Source organism: Arvicanthis niloticus, chromosome 7 (genome assembly GCF_011762505.2).
Source record: "Arvicanthis niloticus isolate mArvNil1 chromosome 7, mArvNil1.pat.X, whole genome shotgun sequence".
Taxonomy (NCBI): Eukaryota; Metazoa; Chordata; class Mammalia; order Rodentia; family Muridae; genus Arvicanthis; species Arvicanthis niloticus.
The window spans coordinates 25,947,172-25,968,783 of NC_047664.1; the positions used below are offsets into that span (position 1 = coordinate 25,947,172).

The following is a 21,612-nucleotide window of genomic DNA, read 5'->3' on the forward strand; positions in this document are numbered from 1 at the left end:
TCAAAAGTATCCCCTCTCCAGGAAAAAGACATCGGGACAGGTATGGCTGTCATGCCTCGCTGAACAACGACAGGAGGACTGGAGCCATTACAAGGTCCCCTTTAATTACTGGAGGTCAGGCCTCTATCCCCACCTTGGCAAGATTAGAATCGCCATAGCCCTTCTATACTTGGAGAAGGGAGGAGATGTCAGGGGCAGCTCTGCTTATATACTGAAGGCCTAAAATCATCCATAAGCCTAAAATCAGCAATAGGCCTGAATTATATGCCTGCTAACACAAAGTCTTGGGTCTCTATGGAAAAAACACTGAAACAGATGGCTATAAACTATTCTAAACAGGCAGCTTTTGTGGAAATCTACCAGCCTGAGTAGTCATAGACCTGCTAAATAGGCAGCCTTGGCAGATAGTACCAAATTAGATAAGGACAAGTGAATCATAGGCAGAGTCATAGTGACCTGACCCCTGAATCTTCACCCAGCTGATACCCTGTTCTGAAAGATATCTGTACTCCCCCTGAACACCTATGCTCCTATATCATCCCCTTCCCCATATCTTGTATTTTTGTGTTTATAACTCCCATGTTAAAAAGTAAAAATTATCATTTGATAAAACACACACACACACACACACACACACACACACACACACACACACACACAGTGTTCCCCTGGTTCTGCTGACTTAGCTCCTGACAATCTATTCTCTTGTTCTCAGAAATACTTTGAATTATAAAACGTTATTGTGGTTTTTGATAATATGCTGGGCAAAATAATCTTTATTGATCTCATTTTAAACATCAAAGTTTGTAGTGAGTTAAAATGTCCTTTATCATAATTATAGGTCATATTTATTTTCATATTATAAAATGTTAGTTAATCTGTTGAACATTTTAAAAAACTGGATTCCTTTTTGATAATTTTATATATGAACACTGTATTTACATAATTTTCTCCTTTTTTTCCTTCCACTTTTCCCAACCCCCCATACTTTTTGAATACATCTTATTGTTTAATTATTGTTTATATATGTATATGTGTATAAGTATGTATGTTTATACAAATATTGATAAATAAAGCGTTTTGGAAAAAAAGTAGGTAAAATAGACAACAATCATCTGGCCACTCCAAAAAGAACTAAATGAAGTAATAAAAGCAAATATTGAGAACAAAAAAAAATTAAAAAAATCTCTTCTAATTTTCTAGGTATTCTTTCGGCTTAGTAGTCCTTTTGCTGTTAAGAATTGTCACAAAACAATCATCTTAATAAAAATAGAAACAACTTGTAAAGTTGAACTGCAACACTGCTACCACAGAAATCAACCAATTGCTCTGAGGGACTTCTTTATAATATATGAGTGGGATGTCAGCTGAGTTAGTCATGGAATAACCTTCATGTATCTGTCCTTAGTAGCTGACTTCTTAGGGCCATCTTCTCTTGCTAAAGCTTTCAGTCTTCAGATACCACTGAAGGCTAGAAACCAGATGCTCAAACTATAAGCACAAACGTACATGTTCCAATAAAGTCATACACAAATTTGATTCATAATGTTTAGTCAAAAAATTGTTATTCCATTCATGATGTTTACTAGAAAGATGTTAGGATGTCACATCAGCATGAAGACAGCAAATACATATGTGACAATAGATTAAAGAAAAAAATTTCCTTGTATACTTGTTTACTTTTATATAAGACAGTGGTCCACACCTACACAAGCAGCAGTCATGGGTAAGTACACATAGTTACCCCTCAGCTCTGTCTCTCTCCAAAGAGGCTGGCTCTAACCCGACACACACAGATTCACCTGCATCCCAGGAGGCTTACTCCAACCCAGGACACACAGGCCAGCCAATACTGGAGGAAACCAGATGGCCAAAGGCAAGCCAAAGAATACAATCCACAGAAGCCAATGCAACTTGGCACCATCAGAACCCAGCTTTCCTACCACAGCAAACCCTGGATACCCTAACACATTTGAAGAGCAAGATTCTGACTTTAATTCCCATCTCATGAAGATGATAGAGACATTTAAAGAGAATATAAATATTTCTTTAATGAAATATAGGAAAACACAGGCAAACAGAAAAAAACCCTTAAAGAGGAAACAAACAAATCCCCTAAAGAAATACAGGAAAATACAATTAAATAGGTGAAAAAAAATGAGTAAAGCAGTCTAAGACCTAAAAATGAAAATAGATGCAACAAAGACAACACAAATGGATGCAACCCTGAAGAGGTAAACCAAAGAAATAGAACAGGAACTACAGACAGAAGCATTACCAACAGAATATGAAGAGAGAATCTCCAGCATAGAAGATACCATAAAAGAAATGGATACTCCATCCAAAGAAAATGCCAAATGTAAAAAGTTCTTAACTCAAAACATCCAGCACATTTGAGTCACTATGAAAAGACCAATCCTAAGAATATTAGGAATAGAAGAGGGTGAAGATTCTCAGTTCAAAAGGTCAGAAAACATCTTTGACAAAATCATCAAAGAAAATGACCCTAACTTAAAGAAAGAGATTGGCATAAACATACAAGAAGCTTACAGAACACCAAATAGATTGGACCAGAAAAAATTCCTCCTGTCACATAATAATCAAAACACTAAATGTACAGAGCAAAGAAAAACTATGAAAATCTATAAGGGAAAAAAGCCAAGTAACATATAAATGCAGACCTATCAAAATTACAACTGGCATCCCAACAGAGACTCTAAGAGCCAGAAGATTCTGGACAGATGTCTCGCAGACCCAAAGAGACCACAGATGCCAGACCAGACTACCCAGCAAAACTTGGATAAACCAAGCTATTCTATGACAAAACCAAATTCAAACAATACCTTTCCACTAACCCAACCCTACAGAGGGTACAAGAAAGAAAACTCCAACCCACTGGGACTAACTATACTGTAGAAAACATGGAAACAGGTAATTTCACACCCTTAAAACCAACAGAAGAGATATACATATACACATAAACACACACACACACACACATACAATAATAAATATCAAAATAACAGGAAGTAGCAATTATAGGTCATTAATATCTCTAAACATCAAATGACACATGCTAACAATATGAAAACAGAATTTTTCATTCTGATGCATGCAAGAAACACATCTTAGCAACAAAGATAGTTATTATCTCAATATAAAGGGCTAGAAAAAGGTTTTCCAAGCAAATGGATCCGAGAAAGAAGCTGGAGTAGCCATTCTAATATTTAATAAAAGAGACTTTCAACTGAAAGTAATTAAAAGAGTCAGGAAAGGACACCTAATATTCACCGAAGAAAAAAATCCACCAATAGGACATCTCAACTCTGGACATCTATGCCTCAAATGCAAGGGTACCCACATGTATAAAAGAAACATAAATAAAGCTTAAATCATACATCAGACCCCACACATTAATAGTGGGAGTCCTGAACATCCCACTTTCACTAATGGACAGATCATCAAGACAAAAAATGAACAGAGAAATAATGAAACTAACAGAGGTTATGATTCAAGTGGACTTAACAGGTATCTCTAAAATATTTCACCCAACCACAAAAGAATACCTTCTTCTCAGTACCTTATGGAACCTTTTCCAAAATTGATCATATAACCAGCCACAAATAAAGAGATGAAAGAAAATTGATATAACCCCATGTATCATCACTATGGACTAAAGCTGGACTTCAACAACAACAGAAACAAAACATATTCATAGAAACAGAAAGCCTACATATTCATAGAAACTGAACAAAACTCTATTTAATGGTCATTGGCTTAGGAAAGAAATAAAGAAAGAAATCAAAGACTTTCATAGCACACAGTTTCCTCATAGAGAAATTGGAAAATTCTCATACAAACAAATTAAAACTACATCTAAAGGCCCTAGATAAAAAAAGAAGCAAACACACCCAAAAGGAGTAGACAGCAGGAAATAATCAAGTTCAGGGCTGAAATCAATCAGAAACAAAGAGAATAATACAAAGAATCAACAAAATCAAGATCTGGTTCTCTGAGAAAATCAACAAGATACAAAAACCCTTAGTCAAACTAACTAAAAAGCAGAGAGACAGTACCAAAATAAACAAAATCAGAAATGGAAATGATGATGTGACAATGAACACCTAGGGAATTCAAAGAACCATTAGGTCTTGCTTCAAAAGCCCATAGTACACAAAATTGGAAAATCTAAATGAAATGGATGATTTTATAGATACTAATTACCAAAGCTAAATCAACATCATATAAACAATCTGAATAGCACTGTAACCCCAAACAAAATAGATGCAATCATTAAAAATTCCCAACTTAAAAAAGAAAGAGAAAGAAAGAAAGAAAGAAAGAAAGAAAGAAAGAAAGAAAGAAAGAAAGAAAGAAAGTAATATCCCCTGGCCAGATGGTTTTAGTTAGTACAGAATTCAACCAGACTTTCAGAGAAGCACTGATGTTCCTTTGAAGCTAATGCTCTTCAAATTGTTCCATAAAATAGAATCAGAAGGAACTCTACCAAACACATTCTATGAGGCCAGAGTCATCTTGATACTTAAACCATACAAAGACTCAACAAAGAAAGAGGATTTCAGACCAATTTCCATTATGAACATTAATGCAAAAATACTCAATAAAATACTCACAAACCAAATCCAAGAATACATCAAAGATATCATTCACCATGATCAGCTAGGCTTCATTCCAGAGATGCAGGGGTGGTTCAACATATGAAAATCCATCAACATAATTCATTGTATAAATAAACTAAAAAACCCTTCAAACACATGATTATTTTATTAGATGTCAAAAAAATCATCTGATAAAATCCAACTCCACTTCATGATAAAAGTCTTGGAGACAGCAGGCATACAAGGGGGATACCTAAACACAATAAAGGCAATATACAGAAAGGCAAAAACCGACATCAAATTAAATGAAGAGAAACTTAATGCATTTTTACTAAAATTGGGGACAAGTCTGTGCACTCTCCCCATATCTCTTCAATACAGTACTTGAAGTTCTAACTAGAACAACAAGACCACTAAAGGAGATCAAATAGATACAAATTGGAAAAGAAGAAATCAAAGAACTGCTATTTATAGATGACTGGATAGTATACATAAGTGACTCCAAAAATTCTATCAGAGAACTCCTACAGCTGATAAACACCTTTAGCAAAGCGTCTAAATACAAAATTAACTCGAGGGAATCAGGAGCTCTTCTATACATAAATGATAAATGGGATGAGAAAGAAGTTAAGGAAACAAAATAGCCACAAATAACATGAAACACCATGGTGTAACTCTAACCAACCAAGCAAACGATCTGTATGATGAGAACTTCAAGTCCCTGAGGAAAAAAAAATGGAGGAAAATATTAGAAGATGGAAAGTTCTCCCTTGCTAATGGATTGGTACAATTAACATGGTGAAAATGGCCATGATATTAAAAACAATATACAGATTCAGTGAATCCCCATCAAAATTCCAACATAATTCTTCACAGATATTGGAAGAACAATCCTCAAATTCATATAGAAAAAGCAAAAAGTCCAGGATATCCAAAATGATCCTGAACAATACAAGAACTTCTGGAGGTATCGCTACCCCCAATTTCAAGCTGTACTACAGAGGAATAGTAACAAAACCACTGCACGGTATTGGTATAGAAACAGACAGGTGGATCAATGGAATTGAGTTGAAGACCTAGAAATCAACCCACATACCTACAGACACTTGATTTTTGACCATGAAGCTAAAACCATACAATGAAAAAAAAGAAAGCATTTTCAACAAATGGCGCTGGTGTAACTGGATGTCTACATATAGAAGAATGCAAATAATCCATATTTATCACCCCACACAAAACTCAAGTCCAAATGGCTCAAATAACTTAACACAAAACCAAACACATGAGCAGAACACCAATGGCTCAGGCTCTAAGATCAACGATCAATAAATGGCACCTCATGAATGTGCAAAGCTTCTGTAAGACAAAGGACTCTGTCAATAGGACAAATGGTCAGCCTACAGTCTTGGAAATGATCTTCAGTAACCCTACATCTGACAGATGGCTAATATCTAAAATATATAAAAAACTCAAGTTAAACTCCATCAACCCAAATAACCCAGTTAAAAAGGGGGTATAGAACTAAACAAAAAATTCTTAACAGAGGAATCATGAATGGCTGAGAAGCACTTAAAGAAATGTTCAACCTTCTTAGCCATCAGGAAAATGTAAATCAAAAGGACCCTGAGATTTTTACCTCATTCCAGTCAAAATATCGAAGATCAAAAGCTCAAGGGACAGCACATGCTGGCAAAGATGGAGAGAACAAGGATACCCCTTCATGGCTAGAGGGAATGCAAACTTGTACAACTACTCTGGTAATCAATGTGGTGCTTTCTCAGAAATTGGAAATATTTCTTACAGAAGATCCAGCTATACTGCATCTGTGCATATACCCACAAAATGCTCCACCATATCCCAAGGGAATGTGCCTCACTATGTTCATAACAGCTTTACTCATAATGCCAGAAACTGGAAACAACCCAGATGTCCCTAAACTGAAGAATGGATACAGAAAATACCGCTTATTTATACAATGGAATACTATTCAGCTATTAAAATCAATGACATTATAAATTTTGCATGCAAGTGGATGGAAGCAGAAAATATCATCCTGAGTAAGGTATCTCAGACCAAAAAGAAAATGCATGGTATGTACTCACCTATAAGTGGATATTATTCATAAAGTACAGAATATCTATGATATGATAAAACCCACAGACCCAAAGAAATAAACAAGAATGGCCCAAGAGAGAATGTTTGAATCCCACTTAGAAGGGGAAACAAAATAGTCATAGGAGGCAAAGGGAGGGAGGGAACTAGGTGGGAGAGGGGAGTGGGATAGAAAGGGGTGTCAGGATCAGGAGTGAGGAAAGTGTAGAGGGCCAGGAGAATGAATGGAAATCTGCTGCTGCCAGGGGTGGGGGAAGGGGAGAATCTCAAGGAAGTCCCAGAGACCTTGGATAGAGGAGGCTCCCAGGAGTCAATGCAGATCACCTTAGCCAAGATACCTAACAGTAGGGACATAGAACCCGAAAATGACGTGTCCTGTGGCTAGGCAGGATGCTCAGTGGAGGGCTAAGACACCAACATACTTAAAAAATTCGCAACTGAAAATTTGTCCTGTCTGAGAGAAATGCAGTGATGGAGTAGAAACTGAAGAAAAGGCTAATAACCTGCCCAACTTGAAACCTACCCCATGGGCAAGCACCAATCCCTGATATTATTGACGATACTCTGCCATGCTTATGGACAGGAGCCTAGCATAACTGTCTTCTGAGAGGCTTTACGCAGCAGCAGACTGAAACAGATGAAGATACTCACAGCCAAATAATGAATGGAGGTTGAGACACTTATGGAAGACTGGGGAGAAGGATTAAAGACCCAGAGTGGATGGGAACGCTACCGGAAGACCAACAGAGTCAAATAATCTGTACCTGGGGAGCTATCAGAGACTGAAATGCAAACCAAATAACATGCACAGGCTAGAAGGAGGCCCCTGGTACATATGTGGCAGACATATAGCTTAATCTCCATGTCTGCGTTGTCTGGTCTCAATGGGAGAGGATGTGCCAGGATTGGGGGTAAGGAGATACCCTGGAAGGAGAAGAGGTGGATGGATGGGGAAAGGGACTTTGTACTTTGGGAGAGAGGGACATGGTAGGAGTGCAGTGTTTGGGATTTAAAAAAAAAGACAGTGGCTAGATTTGAAGTAAATGATCAGTGGAAGAGTTTTTGTATATTTGGTAATTGATCAATATGATGTCTGTATGAAAATAAAAGACTATATAATCCTAAAATTATGATGCTCAGGAAAATGAGTCAGGCAGATTATTATTTAATAATGACAGAAGACATCAATATTTTGAAAGAATAATGCAAACTAAAATATTCTTTATTTTAGTACAGAAAAACACTACTTAACATGGTACAAAAATCACCATTTATAAAGAGAAAAATTAATAAATTTGAACTCCATTTAGTTTAATATGTTCTGTTCACTTAAAGACACCATTCATTAAGTACTATTGATAGAAGTTTAGTGTCATAGAGGACTTAGTTACCAATAATCAATAAATATTTCATATTTAATACAAAAATATTATACATCAATAACAAAAGAAGATAACTTTAAAAATTACATTCGTTTCTCAGATTCCAGGGAAGTGAGAAGCTCCCAGGACCCAACAGCAATGACTTTAGCCAAAATACCCAACAAAGCAGAGATACAACCTGTAGAGACCACCTTCAGTAGATAGGAGTAGCCTCCAGTTGAGAGATGCGGCCACCCACACATCTCAAAAATTTTAACCCAGAAATGTTCCTATCAAAACAAAAGGCAGGGGCAAAAACTGGAACAGAGACTGAAGGAAAGGCCATCCAGAAACCACCTCAGCTAGTGATCCATCCCATCTGCAGATACTAAACTCCACACTATTGCTGATGCCAGAAAGTGCTTGGAAACAGAAGCCTGGTATGGCTGTTTCCTGAGAGGTTCTACCAACACCTGACCAATACAGATGCAGATACTCACAGCCAACCATTGAACTGAGCCCAGGGACACAATGGAAGAGCTAGGGAAAGGACTGATGGAGCTGAAAGGGATTATAGCTTCATAGGAAGAACAGGACCGACTGCTGGACCACCCAGAGCTCCCAGGGACTAAACCACCAACCAAAAAAGTGTACATAGAGGGATCCATGGCTCCAGTTACATATGTAATAGAGGATGGCCTTATCTGACATCAGTGGGAGGGGAGGCCCTTGGTCCTGAGAAGGCTTGATGCCCCAGCATATGGGGATGCTAGAGTGGTGAGGCAAGAGTGGGTGAGTGAATGGAGGAGCACCCTCATAGAGAAAAAGGGGAGAGGAGAGAAGAGGGATGGGATGAGGGGTTTGTGGAGGGGTAACTGGGAAAGGGTTAATGTAAATGAATAAAATGATTAATAAAAATTATTTTATTTTACAAAGATCTTGTTTTATTAATGAATAGCTTAAAAAGTATTTTACTAATTACTAAAGTACAGGGATATATCAGAGTACTTTATAATAGTCATTATCTATCTATCTATCTATCTATCTATCTATCTATCTATCTATCTATCTATCATCTATCTACTCTCTGAGACAGGGTTTCTCTATCTAGCCCTCCTATCCTTTGAGCTCACAGAGATTTCTCTGATTCTGTCTTCATGTCATCCTGACAGCCATGTTATTTAAAAAAAAAGGTTTATTGAGGGCTCACAAGTTCAAGCTATGATCTATGATAGCAGAGAAATCAAGGTGGTAAGAATTTTAAAAACTTTATCCAGGTCCCGTTTATATTCAAGATCACAAACAAACAAATGTTTACATACTTTTTGTTGCTTGCTTGCTTATGCTTAGGTCAGTTTCTATACTGATAGAGTCAGGATGCCCCTGCCTAGGAAATGGTGCTACCCATAGTGAGTTAGGCTTAGTCACACCATTAGTTTAAAACACTTTTCTATAGCTATACTCACAGGCTGATGCAATGTAGACTATGTCTCATTGAGACTGTCTTTTCAAGTGATTCTAGGTGGTGTTTATATGGTCTATGCAATCAATGCCATAAAACCACACCATGTGACAGATCTCATGTGGGAGGTTTCTTGGGGGAAGGAATATACAGAGGATACCTCTAGATGAGGATGGAGGGAAGAAGAGAGTGAGGATAAGAAGGATTGGCTTTTTATAAGTGGATGTAGCACATGAGTAGGGGGGCTAAGGAACTCTAGGTCACAGTGGGAATGTATTGCATCTTGACATCTAGTAATGACCCTGCTGTTGCTGTGTCCCTGGGGCAGGCGGTGGAGATGCTCAATTGCTAAAAGTGTCAGTTGACAGATAATATAAATACATTATTTAATATCCAGAGTTAGACTGTATTTGAAGTAATTTTGGGGCTTGTAAGTAACCTGGTGGGAATACTGCAGACTCAATGTCAGTTTTTAATCACAATTACTACAAATATATATATATATATATATATATATATATTTATACTAGGGACTCTATGACTCTATTTTCACTCCTGGGTACATATTAGAAAGAGTTTGGGTATGATGTGTGAATTCATAAAAATCTTGTTGATAAAAGTAGTGTTTCTGTTATGAAATTGATTGAGTAGAGTTCAGGGAAGTTAATATTGTGAAGTGGGCCTAAGAAGATAATGGCTGTTAGGGAGTTTATTAAGATAATGTTAGTATATTCAGCTATGAAAAATAGTGCGAATGGACCAGCGGCATATTTAACATTGAATCCTGAGGCGAGTTCTGATTCCCCTTATGTTAAGTCGAATGGGGCACAGTTTGTTTCTGCTAGGGTTGAGATGAATCATATTATAGCTATTGGTCAGGCTGGAATAATTAATCATATTTGTTCTTGGGTAGTGATGAGTATTTGTAAAGAGAATGAATCATTTATTAATAGGACTGAGAGTGGGATGATGGCCATTGTTACTTCATAGGAAATTGTTTGGGCAACTGCTTGTAATACACCAAATAGGGAATATTTTGAGTTGGAGGCTCATCCAGACCATAGAAGAGAGTATACTGAATGAGTATATGTACAGTAATAAATTTATATAAGAATATCATAATAAGAATTTAAGAATTTACAGTAGAAATTTTATTAGCTAAAATTGAAAATAATATTGTCTATCTATAGTAGAATATCAAAGGGATTATTGTACATTAATACAATAAATTACCAAATAGCAAAAAAATTAACACATATAACTATATTCAAAAATTGATAACATGTAAACATGTTGAACATGAGGAATCAGACACAGAAGGATGTATACTAATTAGTAGTACTTAATAAAATGTCAATAACTGGTTGACCTATGTTAGAAACTAATGTCAGGAAAGAGAAGAGGGTTATATGGTACAAGACTTAAATGAAGATGATCTTATTCTGATTTTGATGTGGGTGTGTTCTACATGGTGATTTATTGATGTGGACATCAGTTTTGCAGATGTTTAAAATCAAAATATTTAGGAAGAAATTACAAATCAACATCATTAAGCTTATATCACTGAACATTGATTTTGAGTAATTCCCTCAGTCATGCTTACAACTGTTCTTTTTCACAGTAATAAAAGAGCACTTTCCCCATTTCTGCTTGGGTCACTTCATAGTTTCCATTGTTACTATTTCTAACACTTGTCAGATGCCTGAAATCTCCCTGTACAGGTTTCTTCCTTTGTGTGTACAAATACGTTCTGCTGACATAGCGAATGTTAAGTAGAGGCAACTGCAAGAAAAGTTCTTCTACTTTGACACAAACTTGACTACATAGTTGAAGCTCTTATTTTTAGAAGGCAATCTTATTAGTGATGGTTAAATTTTATGTGTGATAAATCCCACCAACAACAGTGCCTCAAGCAAGGGTGTGCTTGTTTATTTGTCTTCTATCTTCCACATATATACTACGTGATCTCCATGAATCAAGGTTCACCTGAAAGTCTACCCTTTAAGTGATTAGAAATGCTGAGTGTGGTCCTTATACTCATGTCTCAGTGAGGCCATGGTACCATACAGATGTGAGTAGGAAAGGAAAGGACAAACAGAGGTGAGCAGCAGACTCGCATTATGTACTCTACAAATATGATTTGAGATGTTCAAATTATCTATAATACATGCCACACAGATAATGTTCTGGTCATATTTTTCTTCCCAACTGTCTTATTGGGCCAATTTAGAATAGATTAAAACAACGAGTTGCCTTTAGTTCTAGCAGAGGCAGGTGGATCTCTGAGTCAAGGCTAGCCTGTTATACAAAATGAGTTCCAGGACACATAAGCCTACACAGAAAAACACTATTTCAGTAAATAAATAAATAAATAAATAAATAAAACATCTTTTAAAGCTTGTTTTCTCTCTCCCTTGCAACATGCCTTATTGGAAAGTCTTATTGGTTGCAGTCTTCACTGCAGTCAATGCCTGCATCCTGCACAGTCCCACAATAAACATCACTATATTCAACATAATCTGGACAGGCCTAATAAATTTTACTGCCAATTTTTTATGGACAAATTTTTCAGAAACTTGACTAGAAAGTTTTTTTTTTTTTTTCAAAAAAATGAGTGTTTTTTTAAATGCCTTGTCAGACTTGACCTTTCTTTCTCTTTTTTTCTTTTTTTCCCAATTAGCTTTTATACCATTTTAATTACATGCAAGTATTAAAGTCAGTTCTAGTTTGAGGAAGTAGTAATAGAATAGATTCAAATAGTCAAGGAACAAACAAGACCATAAACACAAATTGTCAAAGAATAAGAAAGGCAATAAACAAAGTCCTGTGATAACTCCCATGATTACTGTTTCTAAGAGGTTATCAGGATGACCAAAATATCTGAGCCTACTTCTCCATCCTAGCCCAAAGTCATTTTCATGCCTGAAGCCTAATTCTTTGTTCAAGCCTAAAATTTAGATTCTTGCCTGAAATTACTTCATTGTCCTAGCCTAATGTCAGATTCCTGCCTGAAGCCCATTTCCTTGTCCTTGGCCAACATCAGATCCCTGCCAAGCAGCTCCCAAAGCTCTCTACATCTCCCCATTTTTTATTTCATAAACAAGACTGAGCCTGTCTTAGGTCATTCTGATAAGACTGCCTTTCTTACCCATTGTGGAATATGTATTATCAAAATCAATGCACTTATATCTTAGGCTGGTAAGGCTCTGTGCAGAATCTTACCTTTCCTTGGCTTGTCAGGCTGTTAATTTAATAACTTTGTCTGGGGGTCTATTTTCAGTTTCAAGCCAGGTACTTTGGCTGCCAACATGTTGATGTTGTTAAAGACAAGCTTTAACAAGATGGGCAAGAAAAAATGTATTCCCAGGACAAAAAGGGCTAGCACGATCAAGCTATATATGCCATTCTTGAAGTTTGACCAAAATGGAAATACTGACCTCAGGCCATGGATAATTTTATCAACACTCTTTGCAGCATCAAAGCTCAGCAGAGCAGCATTCTTTAAATTCATAAGCTCACTATGCAAAGTTAAAACTTCCAGAGAGTTGTTAGAATTAATCCAAATACCCTCCAAGTATCTTTAAACTTTTTTCTAATTATAATGACTATTATTGTAAATTTTAGAAGTAACACAACTCCATTGGTATTTGGCATGAGAGAGCTCCTTACTCTTAAACTCTGAACCTCCTTCTAATAATTTGAATAGGATAAAGAGCATCAATCCTTTGTTCCAAATGCCTATCTAAATCCTCTTGTATATTCAATACATTAGTAACATTTTTTTTTTTTTTGCTAAATGATTAAGAAAAGTAGCTGGTTTAACTTCTTGTGTCAAAATAATTGCAGAAGTAGTGATGCTAGCAATTAATGTAATTTAAGCTGTTATACCAGCAATAATCAAGCCTACTACCCTCTTGCTTCTGTTTAAAGCCTGACTCATGTCTTCCAGAACTTGCAAGCTTTTTAAAGAATACCAAGGTCCTGTAATACTCAGGGCAGTAAAACAAAAGCTGATTGATAGCCCCCATAATTGACATGCCAAGTTTCCACAAACTAACACAATTGGAAAGTGTATAATCAATACAACTTACATTAAATACTGTAGAAGAAACAAAAGTAATTTTAACATGACAATTAAAAGAGCCTTAACACATGCACTAACCCTGGTTTGAAATCCAGATCCTGTCATAACTTTATCTCTTGTTAACATAATAGACCTTTCAGTATAAGTGACGTTGATGGTCGCCTCCCACTCCCCTGTTTTCCCCTTGATTGATAAATGTCACAGTCTTCTATTTTCCTGTTTCTTTGTCTGCCCTCATACTCTTTTTGCAAATTCCCTCTTTATGTCACCCTTTCAGTGGAAGTACTGGTAAAAACTCTATTGCCTGCCATCTTCTTTTTATTCTTTACTCAATCTGAACAATCTCAGCCCCTCTCGTTCCAGTCACATCATTGACAATGTACAGACAAAGTGTCTTTCATACAAAACACCATTCTTGAAGTCTAGAGCTATCTGTTAGGTAAAAGATTTTACCTTAATATCTCCTAGACAAACCAAACTAAATATGTGCTTATTTTCTGGCCACCTTAACAAATTAATACTCATTTTTACTTTCTAATTCATTGGAGCTATTGTCACATATTTTTTTTTTCAAAAAAATTTTTTCAGTAAGGAAAAATTTTGAATTCTCCTATTGGCAAACTGAGAACTATCCACATTTCAGAATCAGGTTTTTTCCTTAGCCCGCTTTAGTGACCCAGCATCAGCAGCCTACTTGTCACCAGCCACCAAATGCAACACAATTCCACTGTCACTGTGAGTTGCATATTCTTCTGATGTATGTACCTTTTAAAGTCCCTGTTTTCATGGGTTACTCTCTCTTTATCTTCTATAGGAAGCCTTTTTTATATCCACCTCCATCCTCAATAAATCTCTCCAGTGAGGTTTGTTACCTGGTGTGACTTTCTGGCATTTGTCCATCCTTTGATTGCTGGGAAAAAAATATCATAGCACCTTCTGTTTGATTTATCTTTTTCCTAGGTTAGTATTTATCCCACTCTTAATTTCAGTACCTTCCCTGCGCACCATTACCTGTTCACTGTCATCTTTTACCTCTATGGCTGCACAGCCTTTGGACATACTTTTGTTTCATCAGTCTTGATGAAGCTACTTACTGTTCTTTCCACTAATCAGTAATAAGGTATTTTAGAAATTTACAAACTGTATTTTTTAATTCTTTCCACATGGTCATTAAAATAATTTTTCCAGTGGTATGGGAAGGATGCTTTCTAACTAGATTCCCACTAGTCTCATTAGTCTTATCTGTTGCACTGCCCATTGAATTTTATGTTCCTCTTTCATGTCTATAAAACATCTATTTCTTGTTAGTGTATAAGATGTTTTTCTCTTCCTGAGCAACATGTAATCTCATTTCTGATTTATAGTTATTACAAGGTTATACTAATTTGACACAAGTTATTTTAATATCCTTTCAGGAAAGGATATATTAAATATGTTTGTATTAAATATGTTTGTTCCATGAGTAAACAACTTTACTGTTTATATTTTAAAAACTTAGTTATGTTTGTTAATTGGTTATTAAATTTTTGTGTTTCATGATACTCTTTCATTTGTTTATTTACAAGCTGAGTTACATTTATTCTAATATCTAATGTGTCTGTCAGTTTTAAAACTTGTACCTATAAAGTATTTATGCATATAGTATATTAAAACTGAGAACCTGAATGTAATTTTGTTCAATTTTTCTGCCATTATTGAAACAAAAATCTGCTTCCCTTAATAATTAGCTTGTTTAAATCTATTATTGTTGCTTCAAGAGATTTTAGAATATACCTTGCAGCATTAAAAGATACAAATATGAAAAGTAAATTCAACAGAAAAGAGGTAGCATTTCTATGATTAACAGTAGGAATATATATATATATATATATATATATATATATATATATTCAAATGTTGGCTCAAAAAGAATAATAATTGGCCTTTCAGAAAACCAGATAGCCTGACAGAAAATAAAGCTTCTTCACTGCATAATAACCCCAAACACTAAACATACAGATCAATAAAGACTATTAAAAACTATAGGAGAGAAACCAAGTAACTTATAAAGTCAGACACAATAGAATTACTCTTGACTTCTCAAAGAAGCCTCTAAAATCAAAAGTCATGCTTTAAAAACCTGTTCACAACCAAATTTGAATATCTAAAAGAATTAGATAATTTTGTTTTTAGGTTCTACTTACCAAAGTTAAATTATGGTAAGATAAACAATCTAAATAGACACATAGCTCCTAATGTCAGAAAAGCAGTTATTAAAAGTGCCCCCAACCTGAATAGCTAGTGGTGAAATGGTTAGCACAGCATTAATTCTACCAGTCTTCTAAAGAAGATTTAACTCAAATATTTCTTAAATTGTTCTACAAAATAGAAACAGAAGGCACATTGCACAACTCATTTTGTGAGACTCAGTCAGTTATCCTGATACCCAAACAACATAAAGACCACAAATGATGAGAATAATTCCCTAAGGAATATATGTATAGAAATACTCAATAAAATTCTTTCAAACCACATCCAAGAACATATTAAAAAGATGATTCACTATAATCAATTATGCTTTATCCTAGAGATATAGGGATGATAGTTCAATATATATACAAATGCAATCTGCCATTTCAAGAAACTAGAAGAAAAAATAACCAAATTATCTTATTAGATGCTAAAAAGGCTTGTGAAAAAATTCAACACCCTTTCAGGATAAAAATCCTGGAGAGATTAGGTACTCAAGAACTATGCCTAAACAATAAAGGGAGTTAACTGCGAGTGTATAGCCAACATCAAATAAAATGGAGAGAGTCTCAAAGCAATTCCATTAAAATCAGAATCAAGACAAGGTTGTTCATTCTTTACATATCTATTTAATATAGAACTTGAAGTATTAGCTAGAGCAATAGGAAAATTAAAGGAGATCAAGATAACATAAATTGGAAATGAAGAAGTCAAAATATTTTGATTGCTGATATGGTAATGTGTATAAGTGACCCTAAAGTTTTTACTGGGGAACTCCTCTATCTTATAAACCCTTTTGGCAAATTGGTTGGATACAATATTAACTCACAGATATAGTAATCCTTCTATACATCAATGACAATGGACTGAGAAAGTATTCAGGGAAACACCACTTTTTGCAATAGCCACAAATAATATAAAATATTATATCTTGGTATAACTTTAACCAAGCAAAGGAAAAACTTGTATGATAAAACCTTCATGTCTTTGAAGAAAGAAAAAGATATCAGAAGATAGAAGGATATTCTGTTCTCATAAAACTGTAGGGTTAATGTAGTAAAAAATGAACAACCTACCGAAGCAGTATACAGAGTCAATGCAATCCGTATTAAAATTAAAACACAATGCTTTACAGGTTTTGAAAGGACAATTCTCAGCTTCATACTGAAAAATAAACAGACAAACAGAAAACCCAAGAGAGCCAAATTAATCCTGAACAATAAAAGAATTGCGAGATAGCTTATCACTCCTGATTTCAAATTATACTACAGAGCTATAGTAAGAGAGCCTGCATAGTATTGGCATAAAAACTGATGTACTGATCAATGAAATGGATCTGAAGACTCAGACATAAATCCACACACACATGAATACATGCTATCGTTTTGTAAATAAAAAAGCCAGAAATATACATCGGGGGAAAAACTATCTTCAACAAATGGTGCTAGTTAAACTGGATGTCTTCATGTCAAAGAATGCAAATAGATCCACACTTACCCTGAACAAAATTCAAGTCCTTGAGGATGGAAACTTCAATATAAAAATAGTGAACATGATAAAGGAGAAAGTACAAAATAGTCTTGAATGTTTTGCCACAGAAGTAGATTTTCTGAACAGAACACTAACATCATAGGCACTAAGATCCACAATTAATAAATGGGATTTCTTGAAGCTCAAAATATTTTGTAAGATGAAGGACACCACCATTTGTACAAAGCAACAGCCTAGAGATGAAAAAGTTTTTTTTTTTAAAACAAACTATACCTCTGATAGAATTCTATATTTGAAAATACATGAACTCAATAGACTAGATATAGATATAAAAAACAATTCAATTAAAATGAGGCATTGTTCTAAACAGGGAATTCTTTTTTTCATAACTGTAAAATTCTATTTATTCTTTGTAATTAGCAGGCATATTGTGAGAAGATATTTTGAAGGGCACTTATATTTTGTTTTCTATAATTGACCATGATGAGACAGTTTCCTAAAAGACAAATGTACTAGTCAGGACCAGCTGCTGCTGCTGATGTTGAGATGATTTAGGTAACCCTGTGCTCTGCTGAAGGAAACTGAGATATGTATCAATTCACTCAAGCTTCTCTCTCGGGCAAGGGAGCTCTCTGAAATCCTGGACCCAGTTTGGGTTGGGGAGGGCTTCCACGATCCAGAAACGTTGATTTGCGTTCTTTCAGGTGACATCATAACAAGCTATGGAACCTTGAAGGCTGTGACTAGGGGCAACCCCCTGAGTTAGACGTCATTCGTGAGGTTGCCTCTGATATGTTAGCTGCTAGGTTTAGGCCTGGTAACTTAATCGTGATTAACTAGAACGATAGTCCGATTTTGAAGTTTTGGGTAGCTGGTTACAGCACCCTAGAAGGACACTTCTGAGGATGTATTCTTATAACTCTTCAAAGTTTCCCAGAATGGTCCCTGGTGAACTGTCAACATCTGACTATTCACTAATGGGTTTCCGATATTGACAGCTTAATTATCTCCATTCTTTGACTGACCCTGACGTGCAAAGTCAACTCTGTTGAGAAGAGCACTCCTGAACCTAATAGGTTTCCGACCTTGAATCAACCATCTACTGGAAGAAGTGATTTCTTTTACATCAGGGCAAACAACCCAAGAGTACCAACTCAGAGCCAGGCATATGGTTCTTGGAAATCAGAAAGGCTGATACTGTCAAAAAAGCAATCCAAGCAATTCTCCATGTGGCAACCTATACAGGATGGTAGTGGAACAGAGACAGAGTCTGAAGCTTTGGGACAAAGTCCAAAAACGAAATACTAGGATGGAACAGAGATGGTATTTAAAGAACCTGACAAGGCTTGGAAGAAGACCCCTCGGGAGCATCAAGACCTAGAGCTTCAGAAAGACCAGCTGGGCAAGGGTCAGGTACAGAAATCCCAGGAAGAGAATCCAAGACAACTAAAACCCCTAGAGTGTATCAAAAGTCCTTCAGAGAAGGCTGTAACTAAGAGGAAGCTTGCGGATGGTCTCAAGGATCATAAGCGCCCCTATTCCATCATGGAGGAAGATGAACAAAGTCCCCAAAAGGAAAAGCACGGACGATTACTTCAACACCTTAAACGCGACCATCATGTAAGGTTAGAATCACACAGACCTCACCCAACCCTTACAAACACCTCCAAGATTAAAGGGAGTGTGTCAGGGCACAGTCATGGATCAGAAACAATGCAGAGAGATCCAGAACCATCTACACCAGACGAGAGAGAGAGAGAGAGAGAGAGAGAGAGAGAGAGAGAGAGAGAGAGAGAGAGAGAGAGAGAGAGAGAGAGGAGGTATTCATAGGAGAAATCTGTTACACAAAAGAAGGGTGGTATAAACCATGAACGAAGAAGGGGGAACAGCTTGGAGCCTGACTTACTGGGATCACCAGCTCTAATCATCCTGGATAGTGGTAGAGGCGATAGGTTACTCCCCAACAAGATGGCATACGTGCGGCAGAGAAAAAGCCTCTCACAAACCAAGAAAAGGGCAGAGAAGTCAATCAAAATTTTCATATTACAGAGGACATGGAGAAGAAAATTGAGAGTGCACTGGATCTAGGACCCCAAGAGGAAATACTGAGTAGGGGATTCAAGTTGCAGATCACCCGAAGAGATATCCAGACCCTTGGGAATGGTCAGTGGCTCAATGCTGAGGTTATCAATTTCTACATGAACCTTCTGGTTGAGAGAAGTGAAAACCAAGGCTACCCAGCTCTTCATGTGTTTAGCGTTTTCTTTTACCCCAAGCTAAAGCATAGAGGTTACAGTTCTGTGAAAAGATGGACTCCAGGAATCAATCTCTTTGACAAAGAACTTATTTTGGTACCTATTCACTGCAGGGTACACTGGAGCCTGGTGGTACTCGATTTGAGAAAATGAAGTATAGTATGCCTTGATTCAATGGGACAGACAGGGAAGACTATCTGTGAGATAGTCCAATATTTACAAAATGAGAGCAAGACATGAAGGAACATTGAGCTGGACCCTTTGGAGTTGAAGTAATACAGCATGACATCAGAGGAGATTCCTCAGCAACTGAATGGGAGTGACTGTGGGACGTTCACCTGTAAATATGCAGATTACAATGCTAGAGACCAACCTGTCACCGTTCTCTCAGCTGCACATGCCTGTCTTCAGGAAGAGGATGGTATGGGAAATCCTGCACAGTCACTTACTGTAATAACATCCACCTGATTACTGTGGTCACCACCCTTGTATTTTTCATCGATGCTTCTAATATACTTCAAAGAGGATGAGTTGAAGAGATTTAAAACAGGTACTGAGCTGTCTGACCGGATGAAGCCCACTCTCTTTAATATAGTCCTATTCTGGGATGTCAAACTGCTGCCCTAATGCCATCTCTAGGATGCATGCAACAACTGCAGGTTTAGATACTGCTGCTGTCCAACCTACAGGAGACCACGTGTTCAAGAAATACTGTTTTAATGCTGGATTTAGTCAATAAATTGCTGTTTTTTTGTTTTATTTTGTCTTGTTTTGTTGTGTTGTGTTTTTTATTTGTGTTTTATTTTTGGTGTTTTTTGTTTTTGTTTTTTGTTTTTTGTTTTTTGTTTTGTTTTTTGATTTTTGTTTTCTAGTTTGTGTTTTGTTTTTGGTTGTTGTTTGTTTATTTTGTTTTTAGTTGTTTGTTGCTTTTTGTTTAGATTTTGGGTGATTTTGTTGTTTTTGTTTATATTTTTGTTTGTTGTTTTTTGTTTGGGTTTTGGCTTTTGTTTTTTGTTGTTTGTTGTAGTTTTGTTTTTATTCTAAGTTGTTTTGTTGTTTGTGTTTCTGGTTTTATTTTTTGTTTTTTTTTGTTTGTGGTTTTGATTTTGTTTTATTTTTGTTTTCTGTTTTTTTGTTTGTGTTCTTGTTTTTTGTTGTTTGTTGTTTTGTTTGTTTACGTTTTTGGTTTTGCTTTTTCTTATTTTTTGTGTTTTTTGGTTCTGGTTTTTTTTTTGTTGTTGTTTTGTGTTTTTGTTTTGTTTTCTTTTGTTTTTGTCTTCCTGACCCCACCACAGTGATTACTTTCCTTGACTCACTTGCAAACCTTGGCCATTATCATTTTCCAATCCTCTTGTCCTCGTTCGAACTGTTTATTTCCCAAAGGAATGTCCATCACAGTGCCATTCTCTGCTGAAGATGAGGAGGGATATCAGCAGGAAGAGGCAGAATCTGTTCACTGGCATCTCTAATGCTGGAGTTGGATGCTCTTCAGTTAAAGCTGGGGGTAGTGGTGGTGTTTTTTTTTTTTTTGTTTGTTTGTTTGTTTTTATTCTTGAAAATAGTATATGAAATGAAAATGAGTTGCACAGATCGGTGCTGTTCAGAACCACCGTACTCTACTGAACTATACTGTTCAGGATGTAGAACTGCAGCCAAACTACTGACTGGACTCTAGGACTATTAAGAAAAGCACCATGGTCACTTAAAGACTTGGTTGTTCCCAGACCTGCCTTAGTTTTGGAAGTTGATTTGAAGTAACTGTAATGGCACATGTCCATTTTTTTTTATCTCAGGTCTCACTGAATGCAAACTTCATCTAGGGGTGTATTGAATTGTTTTATTTTTTCTTTTTCAAAAGTTCTATTCTTATTCTTAAAAAGGTTTGGTATATATTAAGATAAAATTGAGTTTTTTTTTCTCATTCATTAACATTCCCACCAAGGAAGTTGGGGATTTAATATTTAGGGTTGATACTGCCAGTTTTAAAATAACCTATTTT

At 36.1% G+C, this 21,612-nt stretch overlaps 1 pseudogene; it reads left to right on the forward strand.

Moving 5' to 3' along the window:
• The first annotated feature begins 18,678 nt into the window (after positions 1 to 18,678).
• Positions 18,679 to 20,067, forward strand: LOC117712789 (sentrin-specific protease 2 pseudogene; annotated as a pseudogene).
• Positions 20,068 to 21,612: the final 1,545 nt, after the last annotated feature.